Source organism: Rhamphochromis longiceps, linkage group LG3, assembly GCF_057381845.1.
Source record: "Rhamphochromis longiceps isolate RC_006_pf linkage group LG3, R_longiceps_female_GT1.1, whole genome shotgun sequence".
Lineage (NCBI taxonomy): Eukaryota > Metazoa > Chordata > Actinopteri > Cichliformes > Cichlidae > Rhamphochromis > Rhamphochromis longiceps.
In genome coordinates, this window is record NC_140559.1 from 31,162,966 (window position 1) to 31,176,909 (window position 13,944).

Sequence of the window (13,944 nt, forward strand, 5' to 3'; positions counted from 1 at the left end):
CATTGCTCTCCCCAGTAAACGGGATTTTGAGCTGTGTTTCACCGAAGAGGCGCCCTTACGTCGCTTCTTAGAGATCTCTCTTTCCAACGCATCACATCCGAAATGGAAAGACTGGCAAGTGGAGTCTTCTGTCCAGGTAGAGGTAGTGACTCTTGTTGTTAAGTTCTGGACTGGAAGGATTCCAGACCAAGATATCGAGCTATATCTTAAAAGGTATTGCGAGATTCTTCAACCCCCAGTCAAGCCAGTGGATAAATTCGGATTCTGGTATGGAGTCCGAAAATACAAAGTTCGGATGCGTAGAGACGAAGCTGGGCATATAATCTCTATTCCGAATTCCATCTCGTTGGGCCCCTACAATGGCAGGATTATTTATCCGGGCCAATCGGTGAGGTGTTTCATCTGCCAAGGTCCAGACCACCAGGTGAGAGAATGCCCCACTGTCAAATGTTGGAAATGTGGTGAGTTGGGCCACAAGGCTAAAATTTGCCAAAACGAAAGTGAGTGCTCCCTCTGTGGTGCGAAAGGACACACTTTCTTTAAATGCCCCAAGTCTTTTGTGAATATACTTAAATCTTCCCAACAACCTCGACCTTCTGCCACCATGGATTTCCCTTCTTTGGTGGATCCTTCCCAAGTCTTGGATCCCCCCGTGAATGACCAGGTGAGAGAGCCCCCTCCCTCTACTCCCCCCCCCACCTTCCTCCGACAGCTACCTCACTGTCACTCCCAGTTTCGCTTGGATTGGACAATCCACAAGTGGATGATCAGGATACCCAGTCTAGCCCTGTTCAAAATGAGTTACCATCTCCACTGTCTCAGTCAAGTAAAAAAAGCGACGAGAGTGATGAAGAGCTAGATGGTAACCTAATCATAGAGACATCGGATGGTGAGAATGAAAGCGATAGTGATGACGAAGAAATTGACAGCGAGCAGACACCTGATGACGACGGAGATAGCGAGGACCATGGATCCTTCCCTCTCTCAGAGGCGGCATCTCTGGCTCTTGCTTCGCTGCCCGGGGAAACGAAAGTAAAACGGAAGACCTTCTTTAGTGGAAGTCACCCGGCCCTCAACGAGCTCGTCAACGAGGATACGAGAGGAAGCAGAAAAAGGAGCGTTTCTGCTTCTAGCTCTGGAAGAGATAAGCGGAAGGATAATAGACCAAGTCCTCCGTGAGTAATATTTCTGAGATGGTCTCTCCTTTAGTCAACCTATGAGTAACATCAAAATAATAACATTTAATGTCAGAGGTCTCCAATCAGATAAAAGCAGGAAAAGGAAGGTTGATTTCTTAAAAAGACTTGATTATGATATTTTGTGCCTTCAAGAGATGAGATTAAAGACACACGTAGATGTATGTGAATTAAATAAAATGTGGAACACTGCCCATTCAATAATATCGATAGGGGAAGACAGCTCTGATGGAGTGGGTATTTTCTTTAAAAAAAAGATGCGGTGAATATAATCAAAAGAAGAGACATAATACCGGGACGACTCCTCCTTGTTGATTGCTGTTATTACGGGCAAAGGTTGCGTATTATTAATGTTTATAATGCACCCGAACGAACGAAAAAGATACAATTGTTGAAAAAACTTAAGTATTTATGTTGAGCTAGTTAATAGGTATGCCGTCGTTGTCATCTGTTGTGATTTTATTTTGAAAGGATGCTTCCTGTTATGCTGCAGAGTGCACGCGAGAGTTCAATAATAAAAACTAAGTGTTGTTCCGGTGAAAAGCCGATGCCCCACGTGTGATTATTCCTCCGTCTAGACAATATAAGTATCTTCAATATTCATGCAGATTCCGCTGGAAGACCCGTCTCTGCTAACAGGTTATGGGCCCAGGAAAACATTGAAGCTACGCCAGGGGAAAGTTTACCACCAGAAAAGTCGCAAAGTACAGCGTGTTCGGTGAGGGCTAGCGTGCTAAGTTAGCACCATGAATAAGCGTGCTGGTGAACCCAGTGGCCGATGGGCAAGGTTGGTTTTTGACGGAGATGAGAAGAATTATGAACTGTGGGAGACAAAATTTTTGGGACATCTTAGATTACAAGGTCTAAAAGACACAATATTGAAAAGTGATGACGACGATGAGGACGACGAAGATAAGAATGCCCAGGCCTATGCAGAGTTAATACAGTTCCTGGATGATAAGAGTTTATCGCTCGTGATGAGAGAAGCTGCCGATGATGGACGCGAGGCACTGAAAATTTTAAGAGACTATTATGCAGGAAAAGGTAAACCAAGAATTATCAGCCTTTATACCGAACTGACTTCTCTGAAGAAAGCAAGCAGTGAGAGCGTCACGGAGTACATCATACGCGCAGAGACATTTATTACAGCCCTGAGAAATGCTGGAGAGACACTTAGTGATGGTCTGCTTGTAGCGATGGTGTTAAAAGGTTTACCAGAAACATTTAAACCTTTTTCCGTTCACATTACGCAAAGTGAATCAGAAATCAAGTTTGCGGAATTTAAAACGAAACTCCGCAGCTATGAGGACACTGAGAAAATGCGCTTAATGGAACAAGAGGATAACATCATGAAGGCGAGAGTGCAACCCAGCGTGAGACCCGCAGCAGCTGCTAATGACCACAGGAGAGACATGTCAGACATAGTCTGTTTTAAGTGTGGCCAACGGGGACACAAGGCCAGAGCATGCCGCTACAGACAGTGGTGCGGTCACTGTAGGAGCAACACCCATCGAGAGTCGACTTGCAGGAGACGACAACGGAATGATGAAGCACGCATAGCCTCGGAGGAGGGCGACAACGCAGAGAGCGACGACACCTATGTCTTCCGGATGAGCGATGACTACGCGGCACCTCAGCCACAAGACATCAGGACCAAAGGCCTAATGGTGGATACTGGCGCAACATCACACATCCTGAATGATAAAACAGCGTTCAAGAAATTTAATGACGACTTCCAGCCGGGAACGCACTGTGTGGAATTAGCTGATGGCACCAGGTGTAAAGGAGTGGCTGAAGGCAGAGGAGATGCAGAGGTGTGCTTGATAGACAGCAGAGGGAGACAGTGTAAAACAACACTGAAAGACGCCCTATGCATTCCCTCATTTCCACAGAATATCTTCTCTGTGAGAGCGGCCACCACGAACGGAGCCACTATCATCTTTAAGAAAGGAAGGAACGTCCTTCAACACAGAGACGGTACAAAGTTTCACATCCATGAGCACAACAGACTTTATTACCTTGAGACTGTAAGTGAGTACGATGATAAGTGTAATAATTGTTTTGATGTGCAGACATGGCATGAAATTTTGGGACATTGCAATCATAGTGACATTCTGAAGCTACAAAATGTGGTTGAAGGTATGAAAATCAAAGGGAAAACTGACAAAGAAAGTTTGAACTGTGAGGTGTGTATTCAGGGAAAATTTGTCCAGACTAGGAATAGAAACCCTGACAGGAGAGCTGAGAAACCTCTCGAGCTGGTACATACGGATCTAGCAGGGCCGATAGATCCAGAATCACGAGATGGACACAGATATGCATTATTGTTTACCGATGACTTTTCCGGTGCAGTATTTGTATATTTTCTCAAAAACAAAAGTGAAACAATGCAAGCAACTGAAATCTTTTTGGCCGATACAGCCCCACTCGGGAAGGTAAAGTGTATCAGGTCAGACAACGGCACAGAGTTCATGGCAAAGAGTTACCAGGTATTGTTAAACAAACATGGAATAAGACATGAAACTTCAGCCCCATATTCCCCTCACCAGAATGGTACAGCGGAACGTGGCTGGAGAACACTTTTTGATATGGGGAGGTGCATGCTTATTGAGAGTGCCATACCAAAGGAATTATGGACGTATGCAGTTCAAACAGCGGCTATCGTGAGAAACAGATGCTTTAACAACCGGACAGGGCAGACACCTTACTTTTTGCTGACTGGGCGGAAGCCCAATCTATCCAGAATGCGAAAGTTTGGGTGTGAGTGTTATGCTTACAAGCAAAACAAGGGTAAGCTGGATTCTAAGTGTACAAAAGGGATTTTTGTAGGCTACGACAAAAACAGTCCAGCATACAAGGTTTATTTCCCAGACAGCGCCAAAGTGCAAAAGTTTAGGCTGGTTAAGTTTGTAACCAAACACAATGAGGAAAAGCAAACAAACTGATACGACATCTGAGGATGAAGACATACAGGTGAGGGAGAGACCAAACGTGAACAGGGAAAGCCCCAGTACCAGTTCACAGGAACCAGATACTGACAACCAACCAGAAGTGAACAGTCAGATGCCACTTAGTGATGAGACTGAAAACTCCAGAAGGTATCCTTCTAGAACAAGAAAGAAACCAGATTATCTAAATGAATATGAGTCAGGAGAAGACATTGATGATCAAGTGCTGACTAACATAGACTACTGTTACAGACTGATAAGTAACTCACCCGTGACATTCAGTGAAGCTGCAAGGTCACCCAACTCTAGAGAGTGGAAAGCAGCTATGGATGAAGAAATGCAATCCTTAAAAGAGAACAACACCTTTACCCTAACAATCTTACCTGAGGGAAAGAAAGCAGTGGAGGGTAGATGGGTATATGTGAAGAAAAACAGTGGTGATGGATCAGAAAAATATAAAGCACGGTACGTAGCTAAAGGTTACAACCAGTGTTTTGGGATAGACTATGATGAAACTTTTTCTCCGACTGCTAACCTGACAAGCATAAGAGTATTGATGCAGTGTGCAATACAAGAAAACCTGATTTTGCATCAGATGGATGTAAAAACCGCATACTTGCATGCACCAATAGATTTTGAAGTGTATGTTGAGCAGCCAGAAGGCTATGAAGTAAAAGGAAAAACAGATGAGAAACTGGTCTACAAGCTGGAAAAGTCACTTTATGGGCTTAAACACACTGAAAAAAATATGTTGTTGGATTTACTTAATTCAATGGTGGACATTTGTTGCACACAGATGTTTTGCTTTGGCAGCAACTTAAACAATTGAGTTAAATTAACACAATTTATTCATGTTCAATAAACCTGTGCAATTTGTGTTGATAAAATGTGACTTAAACATGTTTTGATGAAGTAATTTGAGCTCTTGAAATATTTTAATCCTTCACAATTTTCTCACTTTATCCCAACACCATTCAATAACTTTTACCCAATACTACTTGGTCACTTAAATGCTACATGTTATCTTCAAATTACATTTTGCTATTATATTCTAGTATCAAATACACAATTTTCAAATGGAGGCCTTATAACAGATTGTATTGTTCTCTTCCAAGATGGTTGCTGGCATCCACCAGTAACCTTTCAAAACAAAATGTCTAATTTCACTGCATTGACAGTAGGTAAAGAATTAAACTGACATTACTCCTCCACTGAATCTACATAAATCAACAGTTAAATAATGTCAGTTCTTCCGTGTTCTCTGGAATCAATCACAGCAAAGAAATTAGACTGTTTCTTTTGAAAAATGTTGGGAAAGAACAAATCAAAACATTCTATTTAAGGCCTCTGACGTCAAGATTCAGTTAAACAACAATTATAACTAAACAATTTGAGGTAATGTTAGTTTCCATTAACATTAAATTAGGTTACTGAATTGGCAAACACCTTCCTATTAACATTACCCATTTTACCATCAATAACTAAAGAAATTAGCACTTGCAGGTCAAAACCTTTATTCAAGAGATGCAAAAATAACATTGATACAGTGACTGTCAAAAATTACAGCACTGATCATACTGTGACATCTTGGTTCAAAACAGCACACTTAGAAATATTCAACGTTCTTTACTTCAACTGAATGAAGCTGAAAATACCATTTCACACGACCCATATGGGATATTTAGACTGCATAACTGTTCATGCTACATCTCTTCACTAGTAAAAGAAAGAAAAAATACAAAGAGAAATTTAAAAATGCTGCCAAAATGCTGTACAGAGCAAAAGGAAAAACAAACAACAACAAGAAAAACGGCTCGTCCTCATGGCAGTTGCAGAGTATATAAAAATGAACCCTGCGATCTGTTCCTGGAATTGAGCTTCAAAAATGCAGCAGAACAAGTGTGAGATTTAAATGTCCTCTCACCTAGAGCTGATCAGCTTGCATGCATAACAGTGAGCTTTCCTTGCAGGAGCAGTTTTGTCTTAGTTGTGAGTTTTTCTTGAGAGCTGAGTTGCATCCAACTCCATTACCACCCTTTGAATCACCTTCAAAAGTGTAGCAGAGTTGTGATGGGTAGCTCATATTGAAGGAATAAAAAAGGTCCAAACAGCATGGCTACTGCAAAGGTCACGTTATCCAGATCTTGAAGAACTACTATACCCTCGATGATGATGCCAACATCAGAAAAGTCATTGCCTGGTGCATCCTCTGGAGACAGATGTTCATTGTGGTTTTCTCAATCTGTGCAGTGGCCTCAGTCAAGTCCTGGTTAAACACAAAACATTTCTTTAAGATTCCTTTTTAAACTCATCTCTTTTGAATCTACCAGTTCTAATGTTAGAGTAATTTAAACCAATGCAAGCAACATAGTAAATAGCTATAGCCAAAGAGTTGCCTGCCATGCTGCCATTCATGGTCTAACAGAGTTTCTAAGACAGAGTGAAAAACATAATAATTTCAAATGCTTTACATTAGTTTTTGTTAGAAAGACACCGGCCCATCAGAAATCCAGGTTATGTCACTCAGAAGATGTTAGAATTTAGACTTTCAGCCCCACAATTTGGTTAGCTGTTGGTCTTTTTTTTTTCAAACAAAACCTAATGTAAATATTGGTGGGATTTTCCTTTGTTCACTAGAATGACAAATTTAAAGTTTTTTCACACTGATGTGACCCCTAATATAAGGGGGTGGGGCCTCAAGGGGGGGCGGCCGAGTTCGCTACCAGGCCTCATGTGAACTTCAAATTATTAAAGAGGACTACTGGTCCTAACCAGTCCAATGAGGATCAAGTGGATAACTAAATGCATTTTTAAATGTTGCAAAGCCACAATCTACTCATAAAACACTCACCATGAACTCCTGCACCAAGATGTTGCAATTGTCTTTCACACAGATGCGGAGCACTTTGATGAGACTCCCTTCGAGCATTAATGTCATCCTAAAGTATTATAACAAAGAAAACAGAGATTTGTGAACTTTTCAGTAGCACAGAAGAAAATGATCCCAGACAAAAACTTAAACCAGTCAACATGCAACACCAGCATCTACAAAGAAATATCAAAAGTTCCTGTTTGACATCAACTTTATGAATATATAGTTCCCAGAACATTTATTTTTTTAAAAAGATAAATTTTTCTCAGTGGGCCAGTAAATGCATAATGAAAATTATGGCATCCTTTCGGTGGAATCAGTACTCACGGGTAATAGTTGACTGTTTCAATGGATGCAGCATAAAAATCTTTTACTGACCTAATGCAATACATATACACTTTGTAGTTAAAGAATTTTAAAGTTCTTACTGTCATCATGGCAGCTACATCCTTTAGCTTTGTGCCCTGTTCCCCCAAACACTTTCAGCAGACTGTCAGAGAGAAACTCAGCTCCGTCAGAAACCTTGACTGTAAAGGCAAGGTTGGGATGCACTGGAATGCTGCATTTCATCTAAAATGACATAAAATTATTTTGAAATAACAGCAGGCACTGTGCTTGGTTAATCAGTAATGTTTTGTTGAATAAAAACTGTGTTTCCAGATCTTATGGGATTAAAAAAATCCAAAGATGTTTGTTTCTGATTTGCAACCCAAGAACCCACAAGTTACAACCTCATTTTAGTTCAAGTGTGCATTAATGTGAGTCCAGTAATCACCTTTCTGACAATACATACAGGTATAAGTTAAACCTATGGCAGATTTTGGATTTCTCAGTTGTATTAATAGGGTGGTCTATTTGAGTATGCATGCACCTAATAATTATAAAAAACCTATTATAATTAAGTTACAGAAACCTTAAGCGAAAATAGAATATACTTTCTTACCATAACACCTTGAACCCACAATCCATCAGCTGACTCCTGGTGAAATGCAGAATAGAGGTAATCTCTCAATGTGCAGCAAAAAAAAACAAAAACAAAAGGACAGCAGGTGAGGGCAGGAAGGGTAGGGATGTAAGCTAGCATAATGCCACTGATGATATTAGCTAAAGCTGTTCAATGTCCAAAATCTCACTAACACCACGGTGCAGTAAATACACAATGTAACTGAAGAGTCAGTTGGCAAATCTATTCACACAGAAAACCAAATTATGTTGTGAGTGCCTCGTAATTAGGTTTAATGGCTCTTGTGCCAAAGACAAATTCAAATGAAAAAGCGCCAATTCTTTGACAACAGATAAAACAGCAAATAAGCTAACGGCTCTTTTTTAGCATGTTACATGGCGGCACTCTAGACGTTTAACTACATTTGGCTGAAATATGGTAAACATTAATTCAAAAAATCAAGACATACCAAAAAACGTAGAGTTGGCTGCTCGACTTGACTGAGATGGATGCATTTTTTAAACCACGATCCAAAGCCCGCGAGATGAAATCACGCGTGGTTTCACGAGATTTAACGTTGCTATCTTATTGACTTACTTCACCTGAACATGATATGAACAATTTAATACACCCTTTCTGCATATCATGTAGTTTTTACACTATATAGTTACATTTATCTTTAAAACATGAGGCAATTGTGTTAAATACATGCAAGATGCTTACATAAATCCAAGAGATGGCCAGTCCCTTTTTTTCAGTGCAGTCAGGCCGAAACTGGAACAGGACATTACATGACTATTTGATAGAGAACGGTTTCATGCAGAGTCCTGTAGATCATTGTGTTTACACAAGGAAAACAGGAAAAGAAAAAGTGATCATGATCATATGGGTTGATGATATTATTATTGCAGCCAGTGATGAAAGGGTTTTGAAAACTGAAGGAAATGCTAACTGCAAGATTCAAAATGAAAGATATGGGGAAACTCAAACATTTTCTTGGTATTGATTTTGAGCAAACCCAAGATTGTGTAAAAATGTTACAAGAGAGATATGTAGAAAACATACTGGAAAGATTTCAAATGCAAGACTGTAAACCAAGATCAACTCCTTGTGAACAAAGGTTGAACTACAATGATGATGCTGAGAAAATGAACAATGTCAGAATGTACAGAGAGGCAGTAGGTAGCCTTATTTACTTGACCTCTTGCACACGACCAGATTTGAGTTTTGTTGTAAGTAAGCTGTCACAGCACTTCAAAGAACCAGCTGTGGAACATTGGACTACTGTGAAACATGTTCTAAGGTACCTGAAACAATCAAAAGACAAGACATTGTGCTACAGGAAAAGTGACAAAGATTTGAGAGTACAAGGTCACAGTGACTCAGACTGGGCTGCGGATGTGACTGACAGGAGGAGTACTACAGGTTACTGCGTAAGCCTGAATGAAGGAGGTACTTTGGTGTCATGGCGAACAAAGAAGCAGCCAACTGTTGCCTTGTCAACTTGTGAAGCAGAGTACATAGCTTTGGCAGCAACAACACAAGAATGTTTGTACTTGACACAACTGTTGCAAAGCATGTATGAGCATCAAAAGAGACCGCCAAAGATTTTTGAGGACAATCAAGGGACTATTGCATTGGCAAAGAATCCTGTTAACAGACAGAGGTGTAAGCATATCGATATCAAATATCATTTTGTGAGATCAACAGTTAATGCTGGAAATTTGATATTGGAGTATTGTCCGACAGGTCTGATGGTGGACGATGTTATGACAAAGCCAGCAACAAAGGGGAAGTTATTGAAGTTTGAGAAATATATGTTTGGAGTGTAAACAAATAGTAAAGAAAAACTGTTTCTTTTGGAATGCATGTAAAGCTGACAACGTGAGTGCAAGTGGGGGTGTTGAGCTAGTTAATAGGTATGCCTTCGTTGTCATCTGTTGTGATTTTATTTTGAAAGGATGCTTCCTGTTATGCTGCAGAGTGCACGCGAGAGTTCAATAATAAAAACTAAGTGTTGTTCCGGTGAAAAGCCGATGCCCCACGTGTGATTATTCCTCCGTCTAGACAATATAAGTATCTTCAATATTCATGCAGATTCCGCTGGAAGACCCGTCTCTGCTAACAATTTATTAGAGATTGGTTTTAATATAATTCTATGTGGAGATTTTAACATTGTTACTGAAGCAACTGATAGAATATCCAAGGTTGAATTTAGAGAACTGCAGGAAAGCAAATTGTTGGTTAAAGTTTGTAAGGAAGCAGCACTCCGTGATTTATACAGGCACTTGCATCCACATACCGTCCATTACACTATATTCGATTCGTTAACTAAAACAAGGATTGATAGATTCTACATATCACATAATGTTCAAGGTCTGAAATATGACACTCTTTTAACAGACTTTTCTGATCATATGGTGGTTATGGCAACAGTGTCGTGTTGTCCCCATGAATTTTTGAACTATTGGAAATTGAATACATCCTTGTTAGCAAACGAGTTGCTTGTGTCCGAAGTTAAATCTGAAATTAGGAAAATATTACATCTTAAGATTTTTACTACTTCTTTCTCGGAACTTTGGGAGCTTCTTAAACGACGTATGTGTCAATTTTTTAAATTTAAAGCGAGAGAATTAAATCATGCAAAGAATGTAAAATATAACGAAGATGTGAGTAGATATATATATTTAAGAAATAAGGAGAAGGAAGAGGAGGAGGAAAATCAAATGATGTCTCTTAAAGAGGACATTGATCGAGTCAATAGAGAAGTTTTATTTAATATGTTGCGACGTACTGACTTTCACGGGAACAGCGATTATATGATTCTTAACAATCAAAAGAAATGTCGGAATGATTTTATTGTCTCAATTAAGGATAAACATGGAAAGTCAGTTTTTAAAGAAGAGGGGAAAAGACAAGTAATTAGAGACTATTGTTCGGAGAGGTTTTCATCCATAGTTACAAACAGCGACGCTATTAACAATTTGAGTGAGGTTGAACCATTAGATTCTGTCATTTATGAAACTTTGATTGGAAAAATTAAAAGAGAGGAAGTGGAGTCAGTAATTAACCAACTTAGTACCGATAAAACACCTGGTCTGGATGGACTCCCCTCTGAATTTTACAAAATTGTGAGTAAAGAACTGTCTGAATTGTTAACTCAGTATTTTAATGAAGGAATAGAAAGAGAAACAATGGGTAAATCGTTTTATGAAGGAGTTATGTGTTTATTATATAAGAAAGGTGATAGAGAAGACATTAACAATTATAGGCAACTGACAATAATGAATGTAGATTATAAGATTTTTGCTAAAATAATTATGTCTAGACTAGAGGATGTATTAGATATTATCATTGAAAAAGAACAAACATGCGCAATTAAGGGACGATTGATGTGGGATAACTTAAGTATGTTAAGAGAAATTGTTTATAATGGCAAGGATTCAGAACTCTGCATTTTAGGATTAGATCAAAGGAGGGCTTTTGATTCTGTTTCCCACTCTTATTTATGGAAAGTAATGAAAGCTTATAATTTTCCGGACCAATTTATTTCTATTATCCAATTGATTTATAAAAAGTCCCTAGTGCAAGTTAAGGTAAATGGAAAGCTCTCATCCCCTTTTAGTGCTGAGTACGGGGTTAAACAAGGATGTCCTTTGAGTGCTGCGTTATATGTCCTTGCAATTAATCCCTTATTGAAAAGGATAAATGATGATAAACGGATCAAGGGATAAGTCCTTGATAAATCCCTTAAAATCGCAGCTTTGGCGTATGCAGATGACGTGACGGTGATAATTAGAAACCAAAACGAACTGTCTTCAGTTATGGAGATATTACACCATTACGAACAGGCATCAGGTGCCAAACTGAACCAAGACAAAACTGAAGGGGTGTGGCTTGGACATCCGACCAGACAACCTAAAATGATGATCTCTCTATGTAGGGAGATTAAAATTTTGGGTATATGGATTGATAATACTGACTCTAGTTTACTAAATTGGAATAAGAAAGAAAATGAAATTAAAATGGAAATTATGAAATGGGAAAATAAAGATACAAATTATAAAACGCGTATTAATATTGTAAAAACACATAATTTCAAAACTTCTTTTCCTTGCCACAATTTTTCCTCCTCTGAGAACAACTGTAATGAAAATAAGTAAGATGTGCATTAAATTTATCTGGGGATCCAATCGAGAAGTGACTAAGAGAAAATTTATGTACAAGAGTAGGAAGCACGGGGGTTTGGGAGCCCCAGACTTAGAGATTGTCTTGCGAATTCCTTTTATAAAAATTACTCAAAGCGCAATTTCTCGGGGTGCCCCGTGGGTTCGAGGGAAGGAGCAATTGTGGCAAAAGAAAAGAGGCAGGGCCAGAGCGGGTGTTCCATACCACAGACTTATGTTCGGTGACTTATCAAGTCAATGGGAACAATATAGTTTAAATATTCTCCAAGATAATACGAAAAATATCTATAAAAAAAATTAATGAAACCAAAAATGAAGGTGTAATTCAATATAAGTATGCAAATGAAGATGAAAACCTTTCAATAGTTAAAAATATACAAGACAAATTATTATCCGAAAGCATGAGAGACGTGGTATGGCTCATCTCGCTCGGGCGCCTCCCTGTGAGAGCGGTGGTACAATGGAGTTGTTTTGTTACCACCATGAAATGTCCTATGACAGGCTGTGATGAAGATGAGACCCTAGAACATCTCCTATTGGATTGTTATAGGACAACTGAGATCAGGCATAAGATGACAGAGATTGGCTATGATGTGGATGTTAATATTAAAGCAGTTAAATATGGTTTGTTTAAAGAAAAAATGTGTGACGACAAAAGGAGACTCTTTTGGTTAGTAATGTGTGTAATAAACAGTGTTGGGTAAGTTACTTTAAAAAAGTAACTTAGTTACATTACTAGTTACTTCTCTCAAAAGTAACTCAGTTACTTCAAGTTACTCGTTACTTTCAAAGTAACTAGTTACTAGGGAAAGTAACTTTGGTTTTACTCAGAATTCTCTTGTTAATGTGTTTCTTTCATAACTTTGCCAGTCTTCTAGCTTGCTTACTTGCCACAAGTGCACTGTGCCACCTACCAATAGAAAGGAAAAGATAATGTTCATATTTCCACGAGAGAAATTCCACGCCTGGACCGTCATTGACTGCTGCCATGATTCTAGCCTACGTCACAGAGTCATGTGCGCCTTTTACATCCAACACAAAAACTGCAGTCGTGGTGCTTTCGATTGTACTCAGAACTCAGAAATTCTGCCTTCTGAATAGGAAGATGTAGGCAACACCAGACTGCAGATGAGCTGCATACAGGGCTGGACTGGGACAGAAAATTGGCCCGGGCATTTTGACTAGAGACTGGCCCACCATTATAGGAAAAATCATAAAGCCTTTGAATGAAAATAAACACTGTTGTGACAGTGATGTACACTGTTCTGATGGTATATATGCATCAATCTATCAATTGTTTGTTGTAAGATTCAGATAATTATTTTTTAAAAGCTAGACATTTTAAATAAGAATAAGAAAGAAAAGTATTTCTTTGTGCCCCCCTCTCCCTGTTAATGCCCTACATGCCCCCCTGGAAACACTTTGCTAGATCCGCCCCTGCACAGTTACCAGCTGTCAGCTACCTAAAAAAGGATCCTGGGGTTATTTGTCTCTCAGAAACAGTTCATAACTTCCCTTCAACTCATTCATGTCACCTAAAAGGTAAACCTGTTTCTCCATCACCTGTTCAGCTCTGATGATCCAGTAAGGACATCTCCTGGTTTCATCTTCATGTTTCCCTCTCACCAGATAACCAAACCATATCATGACCAGCAGCTTTACAGCTGTGGCTCCAGCAAACATCAGCTGATACTAGAAATTAATATTAAATAAATTCTAACAACAGCTGATCAAGCTTAAAAGTGCTGCTGTTGTTTAGCGCGACATCCGCTGGTTTCCTCTTTCTGGCGCAAAGTGA

General features: G+C 39.3%; 1 long non-coding RNA gene across 1 annotated transcript; it reads right to left on the reverse strand.

Annotated features, from left to right (window-relative positions):
- Positions 1-6,231: 6,231 nt before the first annotated feature.
- LOC146674106 (uncharacterized) lies at positions 6,232-8,231 on the reverse strand. The gene is made up of 4 exons (XR_014909110.1): positions 7,960-8,231; positions 7,445-7,586; positions 6,996-7,083; positions 6,232-6,410 (listed from the first exon to the last, which is right to left on the reverse strand). It is a non-coding gene; the product is annotated as an uncharacterized LOC146674106 (long non-coding RNA).
- Positions 8,232-13,944: the final 5,713 nt, after the last annotated feature.